Source organism: Neovison vison, chromosome 9 (genome assembly GCF_020171115.1).
Source record: "Neovison vison isolate M4711 chromosome 9, ASM_NN_V1, whole genome shotgun sequence".
NCBI lineage: Eukaryota > Metazoa > Chordata > Mammalia > Carnivora > Mustelidae > Neogale > Neogale vison.
In genome coordinates, this window is record NC_058099.1 from 99,249,020 (window position 1) to 99,268,625 (window position 19,606).

Below are 19,606 nucleotides of genomic sequence, written 5' to 3' on the forward strand. Positions count from 1 at the left end.
GTGGAATTTAGGAAACAAAACAGATGAACATAGGGGAAGAGAAGAAAAAACAAAGATTAAAAAAGAGAAAAAAAGCAAACCATAAGAGACTCTTAACAACGGAGAAGAAACTGAGAGTTGATGAGCTACCAGTTCTCTTCAGAAAAATGTCTCTTTTGGGGCGCCTGGGGGGCTCAGTGGGTTAAAGCCTCTGCCTTCGGCTCAGGTCATGGTCCCAGGGGCCTGAGATCAAGCTCCGTATCCCGCTCTCCGCTCACCAGGGAGCCTGCTTCCCCCTCCCACTCTGCCTGTCTCTCTACCTACTTGTGATCTCTATCAAATAAATAAATAAAATCTTTTAAAAAAATAAGAAAGAAAAATGTCTCTTTCTACTTTGGGCAGCCAGTTGTTTCCTGAGATTTGCAAAATAGAATCCTGACTTCTGCTTTCTGTGGCCACAACAACACATGTTTTTCTGTCTTCAGAGTGATATTTGGAAATGAATTTCTCTTATGAAGGAAATTTATTCAACATAGAGAAACTCCTGAAATTGACTATTCCATTTTCTATTAAGAAATTCCAGAAAATTAAATTTGACGATTTTATTTAAAAATTGCATACATATTATAATCCCATGTTTGTAATTTTTTTTCCCATTCTTCTGTCTACAATTAGGCATGCATTGAAAGTTATTCTCTGGGTGCTGCCTTGTGTTGCTTTGAGCTGACTGGAGTCAGGATTGTATGTACATTCATGGTTTTTTTTTCTGTATCACTTTTTTAAAAAATAAGAATTATTTACTGTATGAAAATAATGTTTTAAAAAGCATATTCTCAAAAAAAAATGTGACAACATGGAAGAAAGTGGATTACAAAGCTGCATATCATGACACTGTGCTATTGTCCCTAGTGATTTTTGAGAATTGAGATTATAGGTGATTTTTTCATAGCTTTTTTTTGATACGCTAAGTATTTAAAATGAATGTGGATTACTCCTCTGTATCAGGGTTCTCTAGAGAAACAGGGTTGACAGGACATACAGAGATTTATTATGAGGAGTTGACTCACGTGACTGGAGTCCGGGAAGTCCCTGACCTGCCGTGGGCATGCTGGAGACCTGGGAGCTGGTGGTATGGATTCTGTCTGCGTCGGCTCCTGAAGGCAGCAGAAGGCTGTGCCCCAGCTCAGCAACAGTCGGGCAGAGGGATGTCTCCCTTCTTGGCTTTGTGCTCTACTCAGGCACAAATGGATGAAGCCGTCTCCCTTACTCAGTCTGTTGATTTAAATGTTTATCTCGTGCAGAAAACACCCAGAATCATAGTTAACCAAGTATCCAGACACCCTAGTGGAGATGACACATAAACTTAACCATCACACTCCTTACAATGAAAATAAATGATCAAGGCCACTGAGGGAAGAAACAAAGGGTGATCGTTCAAAAGGAGCAGTCGGGAAAATCCAGGGGCTGCTTATTGGCACAGTTCTACACGGGGAGCAAGCCTGTGGAACCCCAGCATGAGAAGCTGATGTTGGGACCTTCTCCAGGGCATTGGTAAACACTCTGGATGACCTCACTCCTTCGTGCTGCACGGAGGGTATCTGGTATGAGGGGTGCGAACTTTGGGCCCAGGAGCTGCTGCTTCCATTACCATAGCTCTGCTCGGGGAGGGTCCTGTGAACCTGGTACTGTGCCATAGCTCATTCCTCCTCCTCACCCCTGCAAGGAGGGGTGTTATTCCTCTTTACAGACAGGGAAGGTGAAGGGCAGAGAGGCCATGTAACCCATCCAACACTATGCAGCAGGCAAAGGAGAGGAGAGATTTGAACCCAAGAGGAAAATATGGATGGACTCTGGGGTAGCTGAGTGCTTGCTTCTGGGTCTGGAGCTCCATTCCTCTGTTTCTTTTAGATTCTGGGCAAGAGGCAGCAGAATTTTTTTTTAATTGGTCATATTTATTGCCCCTCCACACACATATACAACACAATGCATTTATATATACTCAAATGCACTTGAAATATTAGTTCCCAGCTAATTAACATAAAGTTGATTTAAAAAGACCCAGAAAGGGGCACCTGGGTGGCTCAGTGTGTTGAGGCCTCTGCCTTCGGCTCAGGTCATGGTCCCAGTGTCCTGGGATGGAGCCCCATGTCTGGCTCTCTGCTCGGCAGGGAGCCTGCTTCCTCCTCTCTCTCTGCCTGCCTCTCTGCCTGCTTGTGATTTCTGTCTGTCAAATAAATAAATAAAATCTTTTAAAAAAAAAAAAAAAGGCCCAAAAATTTGAGCTTAAGGTGTGACCAAGGGAGGAATGAATTACACTACCTGGGGCCACTGTGCTACAGAAGGACTGTCTCTGCTCCAGAAGAGATCTCCAGGGCATCTGGTCTTCCAGAGAGCTGAATCTTTGGCACGATTCACATTTTTGCACATTTCCTAGAAACAAACCATCTATTAGATTTCGTAACACCACCGCTTTCTTTCCTACAGGAACGCTTGGAGATTCCCCATACGCAGAATGAAATTAAAACAATCTATCCTATCTCACCAGATGTTTTACCATCATGTCTGGTCTCAGTAATATTTCGAGGACAACAGACATTCGGGCTGAGTGGGATGCATTTTAAACAGTGCGGCAACATGGGTTCTCGTTCGCCCTGAGACTAGATATTTGTTAGTCAGACGGAAGGTTTTCAGATTTCTAGACAAATGGAAAATTTGATATTTTTTTCTTGAGCACATCCTCACTCCTGGCCTTCTTCTTGCTGCTGGCACACTGAGAAGGTTGTAAGCAATTCTGTATGTGTAGCTGGCCGTACGCCCTGGGGCTTTCGCGGCCCTCCTATGATAACTCACTTCCTGGAAAGAGCCCTCTGTCTTCCTGCTAGAAAACCTTGCTTGTGACAAGTTGTTTATGACAGTTTCAAATTTTGGTGCTGAGAATGAACGTTTTGAGATTCAAGTCTTTTTTCTTCTAAACAGTTACCTCGGCTGGGACTTCAAAGTCCATCTTGAAACTACAAGCTAAGAGACAGAGCCGCTTCTCTGTAGGCCGGACTCTGTTCCTCCGGGACAGGAAACGAGGATGGAACAAATGGAAACAAATACAAACCGGCCAATGTCACATGGGACAGTCACTTTGGCCGAAAGCAATAAGGTCAAAATTTGTTCTGATGGGGAGCCTGGGTGGCTCAGTGGGTTAAAGCCTCTGCCTTCGGCTCAGGTCATGATCCCAGGCTCCTGGGATGGAGCCCTGCGTCAGGCTCTCTGCTCAGCAAGGAGCCTGCTTCCTCCTCTCTCTCTCTGCTGGCCTCTCTGCCTACTTGTGATCTCTCTCTCTGTGTCAAATAAATAAAATCTTTAAAAATAAAAAGGAAAGAAAGAATGTTTCATGTCACTGATCACTATAAATATATGAGGGGATTCTTTGGAATTTTTCACTGAGGTTAGTTTTCTTTTTTTTTTTAAAAGATTTTATTTATTTATTTGACAGTCAGAGATCACAAGTAGGCAGAGAGGCAGGCAGAGAGGAAGAAGCAGGCTCCCCGCAGAGCAGAGAGCCGGATGTGGGGCTCGATCCCAGGACCCTGAGATCATGACCTGAGCCGAAGGCAGCGGCTTAACCCACTGAGCCACCCAGGCGCCCCTGAGGTTAGTTTTCTTTTTGATGTTACGAATCTCTTAAAACATCAAACACACACATGGACACACGTGGGCAGTAAGAACATGATACATCATTTTCAACATCTTTTCTGCCACAAAAATACCAAGCATGACTTAATCTAGGCATGTGTGGGAAATTTCCTAAAGGCAGGAATTTAACCATTACTGTTTGAGTTTCCATGTTAATTATTTCCAAAACTCCAAATTATAAATAAGTAATATACTTAATGAGTTTTTCCATCTTTAAACCTTAATTTGTTTTGTGATGATTTTCCACTAGGAAAAATGAAGGTTTGGCTGAGTTGTATTCTCCTCTCTTTCCTCTAGATTGCTGTGGATACATTATTGTAGCCAGCTCTCCTGTGGGTTCACGATTTAGCTTTAAATGGTATGCTTGAATGTGAATTTCTTGCTGAGTGACTTTAGATGGGAGTAACTGTTGAGACAGGTGGGTTTCCAAACCCTGCCCGTCCCTCTGTCTTTTTCCCCACCTTATGCATCCCACATTCTCCCAGCTAGATACGCATTTATTTTTTCAGTGATTTTTTTTTTCATTTTTAACAGTTGGTATGGTTTACATAACTGTAACACTCCCCCGCTGTCAGACCACAACTCATTGATGTTTATAAGTCTAGTGCTGGGTGAGCTTCCCCAGCTCAGTTTCAGGACATTCCCAACACCCAGCGAGCTCTTACTCTATATCGTCAAAGTTAATGTCACTGAGTCTGGTTCCCCGGCCATATATGAATTTCCTGGTTTCATCTGAAGTCGGGTCGATACACGGCACATAGACATGATTATGACAGCGTGGGAATAGGCCCACTCAGGACTACTCACGTAATTCACTCAACAATAAATCATTACTGAGTCTCCCTGGGCCAGGTGCTGTTTTAAACGCCAGCGATGAGATGGTGAGTACAGTGCACCTGGAGCCGTTCTTCACGGAGCGGGAAGTCTTGTGAAGCTACTGACATAGCATTCTGACCCAAATCCATGCACATCCATTAGCTTCTGCCAGCGGATGGTGGCTTCAAACCACAACCACCTGTTCATTGCACATCTGGTTACTGAGTCATCTGGGCTGGCCATCCAGTTGGGGCCAGCTTGGTTGGTCCCTAGATCTATGGTCAGTTAGAGGGTAGTGTGGAAGTCAGCTGATGCAGATGGCCTCACGTCACACAGGGTCCCCTCCACTCTATTCTGTTGGTCAAAGAGTCAGAAGCCTGCCCAGATAGAAAGTGGGGGACACAGACCATACCACTGAATGGGAGGGCCCGCATGTACCAAGCCTACCTGACCTGAAGCAGACATGCTGGGAGGAAGCCCAAGCCTCACAGAAAGCCATGTACAGGAGCTCAGGCCTGGATGAGCTTCGCTGGATGAGTGAGGAAAGAAGCCCCTGGTCTTCTTTTGGTCCTCTTAGCTGGGGTTCCAGACTCTGTGGAGCAGATAAGCCATGCTCTTGGGGCTCTGTCTAAATTCCTGACTGCAGAATCCAAAGGGCATAATAAAGTAGATGTTGTTTTATAATACTAATTTTTGCAGCAATCCATAACTGGGGCAAGGAGAAGGATGACACAGGTATTGGGGTACCTCACAGAGAAGATGGTGTATGTTTGCGATGCTGTCTCTTTCCATTAAAATTGTTTCCGTGGACCATCAAGAATGAATGTGAGAAACCAGGAGCTCTTCTGTGTTTTGCATTTGCATGGCACAAGACTAGAGCATTATCCAAAGCTGTGAACGGAGTACCTCCACCCAGCTGGAGATGAGTAGAAATGATGGCCTTGGAGCAACTGTGGGTGGGACAACCCCAGAGCGGTGGGGGCTGGAGGCCACTGGGCCTAGTCTGCCTTGGGAAGGATGTTCATACAGGTTTCTAGATCAGAAAGCTCTGAGCTCAGGACAAAGAAAAGAGTACTTTATGAAAAACTATAGAAAATGATTTTTTTTCTGGAATATTTACCCTTCATTTGTCCTTCCAAATGAGTAAAGAAGAATTCTAAGGACTATTCATTGGATTAATTTTGTTCTTTGGAAATTCAGTGATGAGTTTCTAGGGCAATGAAAGGTACATGCCTAAAAGGGCTTTACTCCCGTTAAAAAGTGCAATTAGAGGATTACCCAGGATGCTCTGTCCTGTGCTTTCCCTGTGGCTTTCATTACGGCTATTCCTCCCTCAGCAGGCTCCATGATTATACAAATGTCTTCGCCTTTCAAGTGTTCCGTTATTCATTTGTTACTCACAGGAGCCCTTACGGCCTGTTCAGCGGTGGAGCCAGCTTGCTCAGTGCATTTATTTTTGACCTGGGTTTTCTGTGTTTCTGGGAAAGATGAAGAGGAAGACGGCATTTAAGCAGTGGCTCTCCTTGCTTGCAGACTGGGGTCTTACTCTTTATCGCCCACATGTATGAGCCCATGGACTGTGCAATCCTTGATTCCCTGGTTGCACTTGCTTGCAAATTGTAAGTACTGTCACCGAAGCAATCTTGCCTACTTGAAATATCTCATTTACCGTCCCTGCTTTGTGGGCCATGGTCTCCTGTCCTCCGAATCTCACTGCCCCTGGCACCATTCACTTCTGTTTACCCATTCTGTCATACGCAGCTTAGCAAAACCATCTCCGCATCCCCATTTCCAATCACAAATGTTGCTTTGATAGAACTAAAAAAGCTTATACAGAACTTTTGGCTGTGTGCCTTCAGAGATATGGATAAGGGAAAATGATTCAGTGACATGAAATGGATAAAAATGATAGATTCTTTTGACAAACAGCAGCTAATAACCACTTTCAAATGGCGAATTAATCATTTGGGCCTTTTAGTTGCCATTTAGTCGAGTTCAGAAATTCAAATGCCTGTGAGGGTAAGGGGACAGTATACTTGTGTGTGGGGCGGGCTGGGGTGTATAAGATACCTACAGTTATACTACATCTTACTAAATTAAACTTTCATCTAGAGAAAACTTCACATTGACATATGGTTATAGGAAAGAATACAGAGACATCATAAGCACCCAACACCCAACTTCCCCAGAGGGTAATGTCTTCCAAAACTACAAGATGATGTCACAACCAGACACTGACACAGTCAAGACACAGAACTTCCATCACCACAAGACCCCCTCAGGTGACCTCTGTCCCCCCATGCCATCCCTAACCTGGGTAACCAGGTAACCAGGCATTCCTCTTCACTAGTCTGGTCTCCATCTCCAGAATTTTAACATTTCAAGAATGACATATAAATGGAATCATGTGGTATTGTTAAAAAGAGAAAAACAGGGGTGCTTGGCTGTCGCAAGTCAGTAAAGCAGATGATTCTTGATTCCAGGGTCATGAGTTCGAGCCCCAGAGAGACTGCACATAGAGATTACTTTAAAAAAGAGAAAGAGGGACGCCTGGGTGACTCAGTTGGTTAAGCGGCTGCCTTCGGCTCAGGTCATGATCCCAGCGTCCTGGGATCGAGTCCCACGTCAGGCTCCTTGCTCAGCAGGGAGCCTGCTTCTCCCTCTGCCTCTGCCTGCCTCGCTGTCTGCCTGTGCTCACTCTCTCTGACAAATAAATAAATAAAATCTTTAAAAAAAAAGAAAAGAAAAGAAAAAGAGGCTGGGGGCGCCTGGGTGGCTCAGTTTACACACGTAAACCCGAGCCTTCTGCTCGGGTCGTGATCTCAGGGTCCTGGGATCGAGTCCCGAGTCGGGCTCTCTGCTCAGCAGGGAGCCTGCTTCCCTTCCTCTCTCTCTGCCTGCCTCTCTGCCTGCTTGTAATCTCTCTGTCGAATAAATAAATAAAATATTTATAAATAAATAAATAAGAGAAAGAGAAAACAGCCAAAATGGAGTCATTTGAGATAAGTTCATGTCAGCATACCAAGAGTTAATATCTAACCTAATTACGGTTTCAGCCTCTCCCAGGACTGTAATCTTAACCAGTCAGTCTGGGATTACCTGGTCAGCACTAGGGAGGCCATCTGCCTGACGGACCTTTGGCCTTCCCCCAAAAGGTGGTGGCCTGGCCTAAAACAACCCACTCTTTGCTGGTAACATCTTTGTCCTGGCCCCTCTGCCTGTAAAAGTCTTCTGTTTTGTACCATGTGTTAAATAGGTCTCCTTCCTATCTGCTAGATAGGATGCTACCCAATTCACAGATCACTGAATGAAGCCAGTAACATCCTGAAAATTCACTCAAGTGATAGGGCGCCTGGGCAGCTCAGCAGGTGGGGCCTCTGCCTTCAGCTCAGGTCATGATCTCAGGATTCTGGAATCAAGACCCACCTCGGGCTCTCTGCTCAGCAGGGAGCCTGCTTCCTCTTCTCTCTCTGCCTGCTTCTCTGCCTACTTGTGATCTCTCTGTCAAATAAATAAATAAAATCTTTTTTAAAAAAGGATTTAAAAATATTTACTCAAGTGAATTGCTTTTTAACAGTAATCTTCTGGAATTGAATTTTTTACTTTTTAGAACGCCCTTGTAATCTGTTGCATAAATAAATAGTTATTTTGCTTGCTGAGTAGAATTCCATGGTGTGGAGATAGCAGAGTCTATGTGACCATTCACCCACAGCAGGACATCTGGGGTGTTTATAGTTTTTGGCTACTACAAATAAAGCTGTGCTGAACATTTGCATATAGGTTTTTGTGTGAACATTAGCTTCCATTACTGAGGGATAAATGTCCAAGTTTTTCTTTCTTGGTCATACAGTGATTGTGTGTTTAGTTCTGTAAAAACTGCCATACTGTTTTCCAGAGTGACTACGCAAACTCACATTCCCTCCAGTATGCAGGAGTGATTCGGTTTCTCTGCATCTTTGTCAGCATTTGATATTGTCAGTATTTTGTATTTCAGCCGTTCTGTTAGGTCTGTAGTGATACCCCACATGGTTTTAATTTGCACTTGCCTCACGGCTAATGGTGTTAGGCATCTTCTCCTGGGCTTATCTGCGGTCTGGTTCTCATCCTCAGGACATGTCTGCTCTATGTTCTAATTACACCATATTTTAAAACACAGGACAGAGGAGTGGAGCAGGTCCTGGCTGGCAGAGAGCCTGCTACAGGGATGATCATCTCACGGAGACTAAAAGCCATGGCTCCTGTTTAAGGATTTCACAGTGTCCCAGTGCACTCACTTTAATAATCACAGACAGACACCCTGAAAGAAAAGTAGGGTTTTTTGCCCACAGCAGGTGGACTCTGAAACCTAAGTTCAGGATCCCTTGTAGCCAACAAACAGAAGAAACATCTGCCCTGACCAAGGTGACCCCATGTCCTCCCTGCTGTAAATGGACACGGAGGCAGCTGGGAGCCGGAGGCGGTGCAGAGGGATGTGTGGGGGAGGGCAGCAACGCTTAGAACCCCAGGTTCCTTCCCTTCCTCCGTGGTACTGAAACTTCCACTTCCCTTCACAGAGGCTGCTCAAGCAAGAGTTTCTTGCTTTGGGCCCCAAATCTGCATTCTTAGTGAGTATGCGGGTCATTCTTAATCTGGTCCTAAGTTTGGGAAACAACTGCTTCTATTGTTCCTCTGTCACAGGTTGGATTCCCAGTGAGCTGTGTGAGCTGGCCTCCAGCAAGGGTGTGGCTTGGAGCCCTTTAGCTCCTGCGGGGGTCCTCTGTGTCTGGAGTTAGAGGCCGCCAGCCCCAAGTCCGCCCCCACTGTCTCTGAGCATGTCCCATTGAACTACTGACAGAACAGGGATGTGTGTTCTTAGTTGTCCTTGGCCAGTTTGTTTCACGTAATCTCACTTTCTGCTTCCTACTTCCTTACCAGTTTACACACGTTTTGTGAGCACAAATTCTTTGGGGGAAGGGATGTAACAGGCTTTGTTAACACTAGAAATTACGAGGTACCTAAGAAAGCAATTCTAAAATAATTCATGTGAGATGTTCCCAAATATCCTAATCAGGAATCCTTCTGCCCCATGCATTAGGAAAAGATTCTCAAGAGAAAGATGAACAGTTTCCTGAAGTCCCGTCTGGCCAAAAGTACCTATAAAAGCTGCCTCACCTAGATGAACGCTACACTGTTGTCCACTTCAAGCAGCTTTAATCACGTCCGCTCAGCAAAAATCTCACTAAAATTGCTGATCTCAATTACATGTCAAAATAATATTTTGGTATATTAAGTGAAATACAATATGGTATTAAAATTAAGCTCCCCTGTTTCTTTTTAATTTAATAATGTAGTAACCAGAAAATCTAGAAATGCGAATGTGATTTGTTCCCCTCCCCTGGATGCAGGGCGGCCCTTCCTCACACAGCTTTTTGCCAGAGGTCACCTCTGCCTGACCTGTGGCTCCTCCCACCCGGCGGGATTTCTGTTCACACTCTGGTCTTACCCGACTTCATGTTTGTCATTTTTCGTCTATTCTCCTTAAGGGAAAATGCGGGGAAGGCAGGGACTGAGGGTAGGGTGTGCTTCCTGTGACCGAACAACTCTATCACAGAAAACGGAGTCCAACTGCTGACCCAATGCTATATTTTGTAAACAGAGATTCGTTTTGAAATGCACATTTTTTTCTTCCTTTTTTCAACTCTCAGACAGTTTCATAGGCCCTTGAAGGCCTGTAGCGCTGACCCAGGCCCTTGAGGCTAACGATACATTTCTATTTTAATGATCTTCTCGCTGCTTGGGTTCTTTGTGCCTTATGGATGTAAGCAACCTGACCCATGGTCAAGGATGGAAATCAGGTCTCTATTTTAAAACTATATTTTTAAACCCGAAAGGTGGCAGTGGGTGAGAATCTGGGGGCTTCTCTGCACCTCGGTGCAGGGTGCGCCAGGAGGAATGCTCCCAGCCCAGTGATGCCGATAGTCTCTTAAACTCTGTGCATTCAAGTGTTACCATGTCACATTGATTCTTTGGTTTGTCGGATGTAGCAAACATTCTAAAAAGCAAAAAAACCAACCACTCAAAAAAAAAAAATCCAAGAAACAATCTGAACAGCAGAGTAATAGGAATGTGAGTCAGTAATTCCAACTCAGCCCTCTGGACGGGGCACACCAGGCTCATGGCGGGGGCAGGGGGCGGGTTATATCCGGTCTGTGGCGCATGTCCCTGCCACGATTATTAGCATCTCATGTCCTCCTCGTGTCTTGAGGACGCCCGTTATAATGTCCACATCCTCCACTAGCTGCTGTCACTCTGGACCTCGCCCCATTCCCAAGAAAACACTGCTTAGCCATCAGCCAAGGGACAATCCCAACAGTGTCAATGTTGTGCGAATTGAAACCTGTCCATTCTAAAAGACTTTGTCCCAGTTTTATTAAGGTACAACTGGCGTACAGCACAGCGACTTGACTTAAAATATTGTGAAATGCTCCCCACTGTCAGTTTGGTGGGCACCCATCATTTCAAACAGATTCCCAGGAGATCTCTTCCCTTCGGAGCTGCTCCCTGTACCAACCTCCCCGTGCACCATGTGGCTGTGGTGGCTCCGGTCCACGTGCATCTCACACCCTAGCTCCTGTCTTCTCACTGGAAGCTTGTACCTTTTGACCACTTTTCCTCCAATCCCTTCTTCCCCCACCGTCCCTGCATCTGGGAACCACAAATCTGATCTCTTTTTCTACGACATTGGCTGTTTTTTTTCTTTCTTTCTTTCTTTTTCTTCAAATTCCACATACAAATGAGATCATGCAGTATTTGTTTCTTACTGACTGGCTTATTTCACTTGGCCTCATGCCCTCCAGGTCCATCCATGTTGTTGCAAATGACAGGATTTCCTTCTTTATGCCTGAGTAATATTCCACGTACATGTATGCCATGCCTTCTTTATCCATTCCTCTACAGATGGGCAAGGATGCTGCTTCCACAGCCTCGCTGCTGTAAATAATGCTGTGATGAACACAGGGGTGCAGGTGTCTCTTCCACAGAGCATTTTCCAAAACTTTCCACTTTAATTGGGGTTTTGACCCTCCTGTGCAGTGTTGTGTTTTCACGCACATGGTGGATATGAGCCCAACCTCCAAATCCCAGAGCTTGTCTAAGAACCTCCAGTCTTTAAGACTGTGAAATTCAAATCCATCTTGGGAAGGTGCCCTACATCTAATTTCACAACTGTCCATTTCATGTGGTCCTGATTTTTCCCTCTTTTCCAAATATCTTTGATAAATTTATACATATCTTCATAGCCGGCCATCTACAATATTATGGTAACAGGCAAGGGGAGACCTAAGGAAGAAATGAATAATTTGTTCTGTCACAGGCCAGCACACCTTCCATGGAGGGCCAGATGGTAAACATGTGTGGTTTGCAAGCCTCTGTCCCAGCTCCTCAGTCTGCTACGGGAACAGGAAAGCAGCCACAGACCATCTGTAAATGGGAGAGCGTGGCTGTGTTCCAATAAAACTTTATTTTGGACATGTGTTACAGACACAATTTGAATTTCCTATAACTTTCACATGTCACTAAATAGTGGTCTTCTTTTCTCCACCCCCCCAACCATTTAAAAATGTGAAAACTATTCTTGGCTCGAAGGCTGCCCAAAAGGGGACTGTGGGCCTCATCTGCTACCTCCTGCTATAAATTGTCAATGATTATGGTTAATAATTATCACAAATAGTTTTGGTGCTGTTAACAGTTACCAAGCAATTGCAGTGACTAAATGACTTTTTTTTAAAAAAATATTTTATTTATTTATTTGACAGAGAGAGAGATCACAAGTAGGCAGAGAGAGAGAGAGGGAAGTAGGCTCCCCGCTGAGCAGAGAGCCCAAAGTGGGGTTCGATCCCAGGACCCTGAGATCATGACCTGAGCTGAAGGCAGAGGCTTTAACCCACTGAGCCACCCAGACACCCCCTAAATGACTTTTAAAAGGGCTTCTAGGGTGCCTGGGTGGCTCAGTGGGTTAAGCCGCTGCCTTCAGCTCAGGTCATGATCTCAGGGTCCTGGGATCGAGTCCCGCATCGGGCTTTCTGCTCAGCAGGGAGCCTGCTTCCTCCTCTCTCTCTCTGCCTGCCTCTCTGCCTACTTGTGATCTCTCTCTGTCAAATAAATAAATAAAATCTTTTTTTTAAAAAAATAAATAAATAAAAGGGCTTCTAGGCACCTGGGTGGCTTAGTCAGTTGGGTCTTGGGCTCTTGGAGTCTCGGAGAGCCAGGTGGGGGGAGATCCAGGAGTACACCAGCATCCACCAAAGCAGTTATTTTAATTTATTATCACTTTGGCGGGGGGCGGGGGGCAGAGGGAGAGAGAGAATCATAAGCAGACTCTATCCAAGTCCAGGCCCCACATGGGGCTCAATCTCATGAGCCTGAGACCGTGACCTGAGCCATCCAGGCGCCTCACCATCAGAGACGTTATTAAACCGCTTATTTTCTCCTCTTCTTCAATCTGGATCCTAAGAAGAAGAAAGGGAAAGTGGGCAGTCCGCCAAGACCAGGAGGTCCCTGTGGGGCTCCAGTGTCTTGCTGGTGAGGACTCGAGAAGCGTTTGTCGTCACCACCACATTTGCATGACCCCCGACCCCCTGCCGGAGGGCATCTTCTGAACTGCACCCGATGCTTACCCTGATTCACCCGAACAGGGCCTCTCGCACATTCTAGAAATGGCAGCCTTACTCATGGTCCGGCTGAGTCCAGACTAAGCGGCCACGACTTCAGCAGTGTGTTGCCACCTCTCTCCGCCGTGCTCTGGGAGACCCGAGTGCACGTGTTTCCCTGGGCAAGATGCTTCCGACGGAACATCGGACGCCCCGAAGCAGTGTCTGCCAGGAGCCCGCGGGCACTCCCAGAGCGCGCTGCCGTCACCTCACTGAAAGTGGGTCTCGGCGACTACTTAATTACTTCCTAAATGCCTTTTGGGGTTTTCTGGTTCTCAGAGGAGGGGTTTTTTTGAAGGAAAAAGTTTTAAATTTCGGCTTTCTTGAAGAACAGCTGACAAAGGTGTAAGCTATTTAACGCGTACATCATGGCGGTCTGATCTACGTGTGGGGACAGGATCCGCTCCATCTAGTTAAACACATGTATCGCCTCACATCTTTTTTTTTTTTTTTGAGCATATTTAAGTACTACTGTAGTAAATCTCAAGGGCACAATACAGTATTAGCAACTAAAGTCACTACATTTTACCTTAGATTCTCAAATCTTATTCTTTTTTTTTTTTTTTAAAGATTTTATTTATTTATTTGACAGGCAGAGATCACAAGTAGGCAAAGAGGCAGGCAGAGAGAGAGGAAGGGAAGCAGGATCCCTGCTGAGCAGAGAGCCCGATGCGGGGCTCGATCCCAGGACCCTGAGATCATGACCTGAGTTGAAGGCAGAGGCTTTAACCCAGTGAGCCACCCAGGCGCCCCTCAAACCTTATTCATCCTATAGCTGAAGTATCTACCCTTTTAACAAACTCTCCCTCTGCTCCCAGCCCCCAGACAACCCCATTCTACTCTCTGTTTCTGCAAGTTTGAGCTTTTTTTTTAAGACTCCATGCATAAGTGACACCAGGCAGAATTTATCTTTCGGTCTGACGTATTTCATAATGCCGTTCGAGTCCGCCCTGTCGTTGCAAGCAGCAGGATTTCCTTCTTTCTCATGGTTCAGTAACATTCCCTTATACACGTGTACCACACCTTTGTCTCTTCACCCACCGGTGGATACTGTACTTCTGTCCTGACTACCGTGAATAATCCTGCAGTGAACATGGGGGCGCAGACCTCTCTTTGGGACACTGTTTCATTTCCTATGGGTGGTTATATTTTTAGTTTTTTTTTGAGGAACCTCCATACTGTTCTCCACAGCGTCCACGCCAGCTTGCATCCCCTCCAGCCGTGCATGAGGGTTTCTCCACATCTTGCCAACACTTATTTCTTGTCTTTTCATTAATGGCCACGCTGACAGGTGTGAGGTGGTATCTCACTGGGATTTGATCTGCATTTCCCTGATGATGAGTGATGCTGAGCATCTTTTCATGCACCTGCTGACCCTCTATATGTCTTACTGGGAAAAATGTTTATTCAGGCCCTCTGCTCATTTTTTAATTGGATTTTCTTCTACTGAGTTGTATGAGTTCTTCATGTAATTTGTATATAAACTCCTTAGATGACTTGCAAATATTTTCTCCCATTCCACAGGTTAATGTGTCATTTTACCGATGGTTTCCGTTGCTGTGCAGGAGCTCTGTAGTTTGCTACAGTACCACTTTTTATTCATTCATTCATTCATTCATTATTTTTCATTATTTTTAGAGAAGGAGGAGGAGGGGCAGAGGGAGAGGGAAAAAGAGAATCTGAAGCAGATGCCCCACCCAAGCACAGAGCCTGGCGAGGGGCTTAATCTCACGACCCTGAGCTAAAATTAAGAGTTGAACCACTTAACCCACTAGGCACCCTACTATAGTCCCATTTTTAAAAAATTTTTGCTTTGCTTTTGGTGTCATGAAGGGAAAAAAATCTTAATTAAGAATGAAACAGATTTGGTTCAGAAAGTGAATTGCTATTAACATTTGTCTTCTCTCTCTATGTCAATAGCAAAAATATATTGGTCATTAAACACATTAATGTGCTGAATAAATCCTATAAAACAACATAATTTAATCAATGCCTCTAATGTCTTTTTTAATGGTCATCATTTATACTCCTTTGCACATAAGGAATAACTTTAATCCTGAATTCTTGAAATATTCAAGTCACTTACTCAGTGAAAGAATATTTTATGAGAAGCTCTACCTTTCTTATTTTTTCCTAATGCTTAGCTGAAATGGTGCCAGTAAACAATGTATTTTCTCTAAATGTGCATGCCCCATTGAAAACTTACTGGAGAACTTTTTAGAACCTGGCACCCGTTAGCCCAGACAGCATGGATCCAAACTTGTTGTGTCCCATGTCCCAGGACCCCCATCCCCTCTCTTGCTGCCACGCGTCCTCGGCAGTCTGAGGCTGGCACCTGGGCTGGGCTTGCCTCTAGGGGAAATTCCTACAGCGACTTTGTCAAACAAAAAAATAATAGTGAGTCAAAGGCTCTACCTTTGAAGCTAGAGGACTCATGGAGGAGTGGGAGCAGAACCCTGGGGCAGGGGGTGCTCCAGGTTCACCCTGAGGCTCTGGCATTGTTCTGAGGACAAGATCACCTTCATTTCTCCAAAGCAGGTGACCATCTGCCTGCCTCCAGAAGCCGACTGGTGAGTGGATGGATCTGGAAGGGCCTGGGCACACACACAGAGCTCAGGACCATCCTGTAAAGTCATCGTTTTTCAGCCCAGGCAGCTCCTGCCATGCTGGAGGCTTGGAGCTACTGATTTTTCTGGAGAAGCCAGAATCTAGACATTTTTAATGTCAACATTCTCAAATTTTACATGTTAAAACTATTTATATCTTCTTTGAAACCACAATGTGTCCCCCCCAAAAAAAGGTATGAGGCTGGGTTTGGGCCCCAGGCTTCAGTGTTCAACACCGCAGGCGTTGTGGCTGATGTGACACAGAAGGGAGGAGGCCCTGCCTGGGGGGCACCGCACGCCCCCTGTATATCAGCAGGACTCAGGCAGGCATCCAACCCTGACGCACTGGGAACCCGTGACACGGAGAGGACTCGAGCCATGCTGCCAGCCAGAGACCTCACAGGATAGCTTGCTGTCTGTGATTTTAGGCAAACACACGTGATTCATGCAGTGGAGTGATTCATCCAACACCCGTGCCATTAAAAAGTGAAGGGCAGAAGGTCCTGCGGTGGCGCTCGGAGACTCTGCAGCCAGGACGGGCAGCTCCAGCCAGGGCACCATACGCTTGCTTGCTGGGTCCCCTGCATCTACCACCGGTTTCTTGTGCTCCCACAGGCACGGAAGGCTCCTGTCGTGTGTTTCCATGGGGACAGAAGGAAGCCAGCAAGCATGTGGATGGCGTTCTGATGATACGTGCACAAAGAGGGAAGCATTCTCGTCATCTTTCCCCATGTGCCGTGCTGATGAGGACCTTCACAAATGGGAAGCCTCAGAAACGGGGGCCCTGCTTCCCAAACAGGATCCAGGGAGCGGAGAGGGCCTGCCCAGCAGCCACACTTCCCAAAACGGGGCTTGCTGGCTGCCAAGGTGCAGGAAAGTCAGAAGGTAGAAACCAGACTAACGGAGGAAACTGAGGCTCACCTCCTTGCACCCAGCAAAATTTACACTTTCTCAGCATTTCTATGAACTGGAAACCTCCTAATTATTCTAAGGATAACCATGACAACGATGGCACCAACAGCTGGAGTGGGCCATGGCTGTCCATGTCCTTTATCCCCCACAGAAACATGCTTACTCATCAAGCACACAATGTGATCTTACTTTCTGTCTGGAGCCGCTGCCGCACGTCCCCCGCACAGAAGCTCTGATTGCGTCGTCTGCACGGTGCAGAATCGGTGGAAGGTTTCCCCGGGTGAGAGTCATAGCTGGCCTGGCAGGAAATGAGCACATTCATACTTAATTGCCACATAAGTGCCTTCAGCTCTTTTACTCCAGAACTACAGAGCAAAAATCTTTGGATAGGACTAACCCTTCTCACGTCTTGCTGTGAAGACTTGTGTTACATGCCTCAGGGAGCCTCCCTTTATAAAGGGCACCTGCCACAGGCTAATGTATGGGCCTGGCTCTGGGGACTTATCCCATCAGCTGGGGCATCCCCTGGAAGGGCCACAAGGAGGCTGAAAACTCACCTTCACGTCACCAAGCAAACTGGTAGCAGCAGGATCCCTGAGTCCTGTTAGGGAAATCCATTTTAAAAGTCCAGTGAGTTTAAATAGCCAAGACATTAAAAATAATTAAAAATTCATATTTTCTTCATCTCTTTACAATATTTCAGGGGCTACAACTATTGATTTCCTGCTCAAGCCTGGGATTACACTGCTGTGCACCATCGGCTGACATGTGCATTATGCAAATGGCATTTCTGTTGCTGGAGCAGGTGTCAAAAGCGGGGCACATGGATTGTACCAGACTGTTTGAACAGATACTTTTAAACAGGGCTGCAACAGAACTCAAACTGACTTCAAAGCCAAGAGCAAATCAACGTTTAATATGATCCAGATAGCTCTCAGATACAGGCTTTCAAGGACTGTGGGCCTCATACTACAGCGGCGAAAGAAGATAAATTATACTTTTTATCGGAAAACTTGAATGTCAGTTAATAGAACCAAAGAAAGATCAACAGATGTAATGAGTGTGGACGATTTCAATACTGGTTCCAAAGATAATGGCCTGCTTTCTTCTGATTCTGTAGCTCTTCAAAATAGATCCTCGGGGAAGAAAGTTTCTCATTACAGTATTTTCTTACTTAATTTGGCTTTTTTTAAAAAAAAAAAGATTTTATTTATTTATTTGACAGAGATCGCAAGTAGGCAGAGAGAGAGAGAGGAGAAAGCAGGCTCCCCGCTGAGCAGAGAGCCTGATGCAGGGCTCGATCCCAGGACCGTGGGTTCATGACCTGATCCGAAGGCAGAGGCTTTAACCCACTGAGCCACCCAGGTGCCCCTTTGGCTTATTTCTGATGAAAAAAAAAAAAAAGAACAATTTTTTCTCTAGATTTTAATTTGAACACTTTGGTGGGTTTTCTTACTGAAATCATTGAAACCAATCTTTAACGTCTTCAAAGACTGGAAAGCTTCTGTATCACCTTTCCATCGACAGACTCCAAAACATGTGAATTTGGATTTGGTTTTTCCAATGTCAGAACAGTGACTTCTTGGTTTTCTTTCGTTTTTTAAGCTAGGAATATTGTGAAAAATTATACTCTCTTGGAGGCATATGGATCTGTAGAAGCTACATTGTTATCCCGCCTCAGTTTCTAGCGGATGCAAGGGTAGGCATGCCCGGGCTCTGGCCACCACTCGCCTGCCTGGAAGAGCAGGTGCTCCTCTGTCACCCAGCATCTGGGCCCCCCTCCGTCCTCAGCTGCTGTGTAATGCAGATTGTCACCTAAGCAGTGCTCAGCAGTCACCCGCATTGTCATTTACAGAACACCGGGAAGATACTTCAGGAAAATATAACTGATTTCCCCCAAAAACGTTCATATTAAATAACAGTAGTTTTTAAAGTATATAGACTCCCGTTATGCGAATAATGGCATTTTCCTAGCTTTTATTCCATAATGAAGAGGGAAGCTGGTTTTCTCAGGCTGAGGAATGCTGTGGGGACGGTCTAAGGAACGTCTGATGGTCTGAGTGTAACAATGACGCAGAGAAACACGGAATCCTGAGAGATGTGTGCTTAGACTGAGGTCGACGGAACTTTTAGGATGACCGTCCCAAATACCCAACAGCACCAGCTTTTCACTGAGACTTTATTTTTCAGTTTAGTCGTTTGGTGGTGGTGGTTGTGATTTTGTGGCGTGAGGAGCAAACACGTTTGCGGACAGGGTGTGCGGTGGCCTCGGTGCTGCAGACGCGGCTGTGCAGACGCCTGGCACCCTTCAGAGCGGCTGCGGCCCAGGACCGCGGGAGCTTGTCCGCACACACACTGCGGCTGCCGATGCGGTTGCTCCCGCACCAGGGACTCGGTTTACCTGTTCTTAACGCTCGTCCCCGCGCTCGCTTTTGCGGAGCACGTCTGAACATCTCCGAGGACTCTCATTAAAAAAACCAGACAGGGGCGCCTGGGTGGCTCAGTGGGTTAAGCCGCTGCCTTCGGCTCAGGTCATGATCTCAGGGTCCTGGGATCGAGTCCCGCATCGGGCTCTCTGCTCAGCAGGGAGCCTGCTTCCTCCTCTCTCTGCCTGCTTGTGATCTCTCTCTGTCAAATAAATAAATAAAATCTTAAAAAAAAAAATAAAAAACCAGACAGACAGACACCAAGTGTCAAGTGTAATTTACATAAACAAAACGCATCCCTTTCCGCGCGCGGAGACCACGGCATCCCGAGACGCGTGTGCGGCCTGTGGCCCACCCGGCTCCGCGCCGGCGGCTCCTCTCCCACCGCGTTCCGAGGTCTCGCCGCTGTGCGCCCGCGGCTCGTCGCGCTTATTGCCGAGTCACTGTTCCATCGTATGAACGACCAGCCTCGGTCTTCCCATTTTCCTGCTGG

General features: G+C 46.0%; 1 long non-coding RNA gene across 2 annotated transcripts; it reads right to left on the reverse strand.

Annotated features, from left to right (window-relative positions):
- Positions 1-830: 830 nt before the first annotated feature.
- On the reverse strand, positions 831-17,289 carry LOC122916989. Of its 2 annotated transcripts, XR_006386343.1 has the most exons (4): positions 17,245-17,289; positions 16,877-16,985; positions 2,299-2,409; positions 831-1,320 (listed from the first exon to the last, which is right to left on the reverse strand). It is a non-coding gene; the product is annotated as an uncharacterized LOC122916989 (long non-coding RNA). The 2 variants fall into 2 exon arrangements; XR_006386342.1 differs by lacking the exon at positions 831-1,320 and having other exon boundaries at positions 2,230-2,409.
- Positions 17,290-19,606: the final 2,317 nt, after the last annotated feature.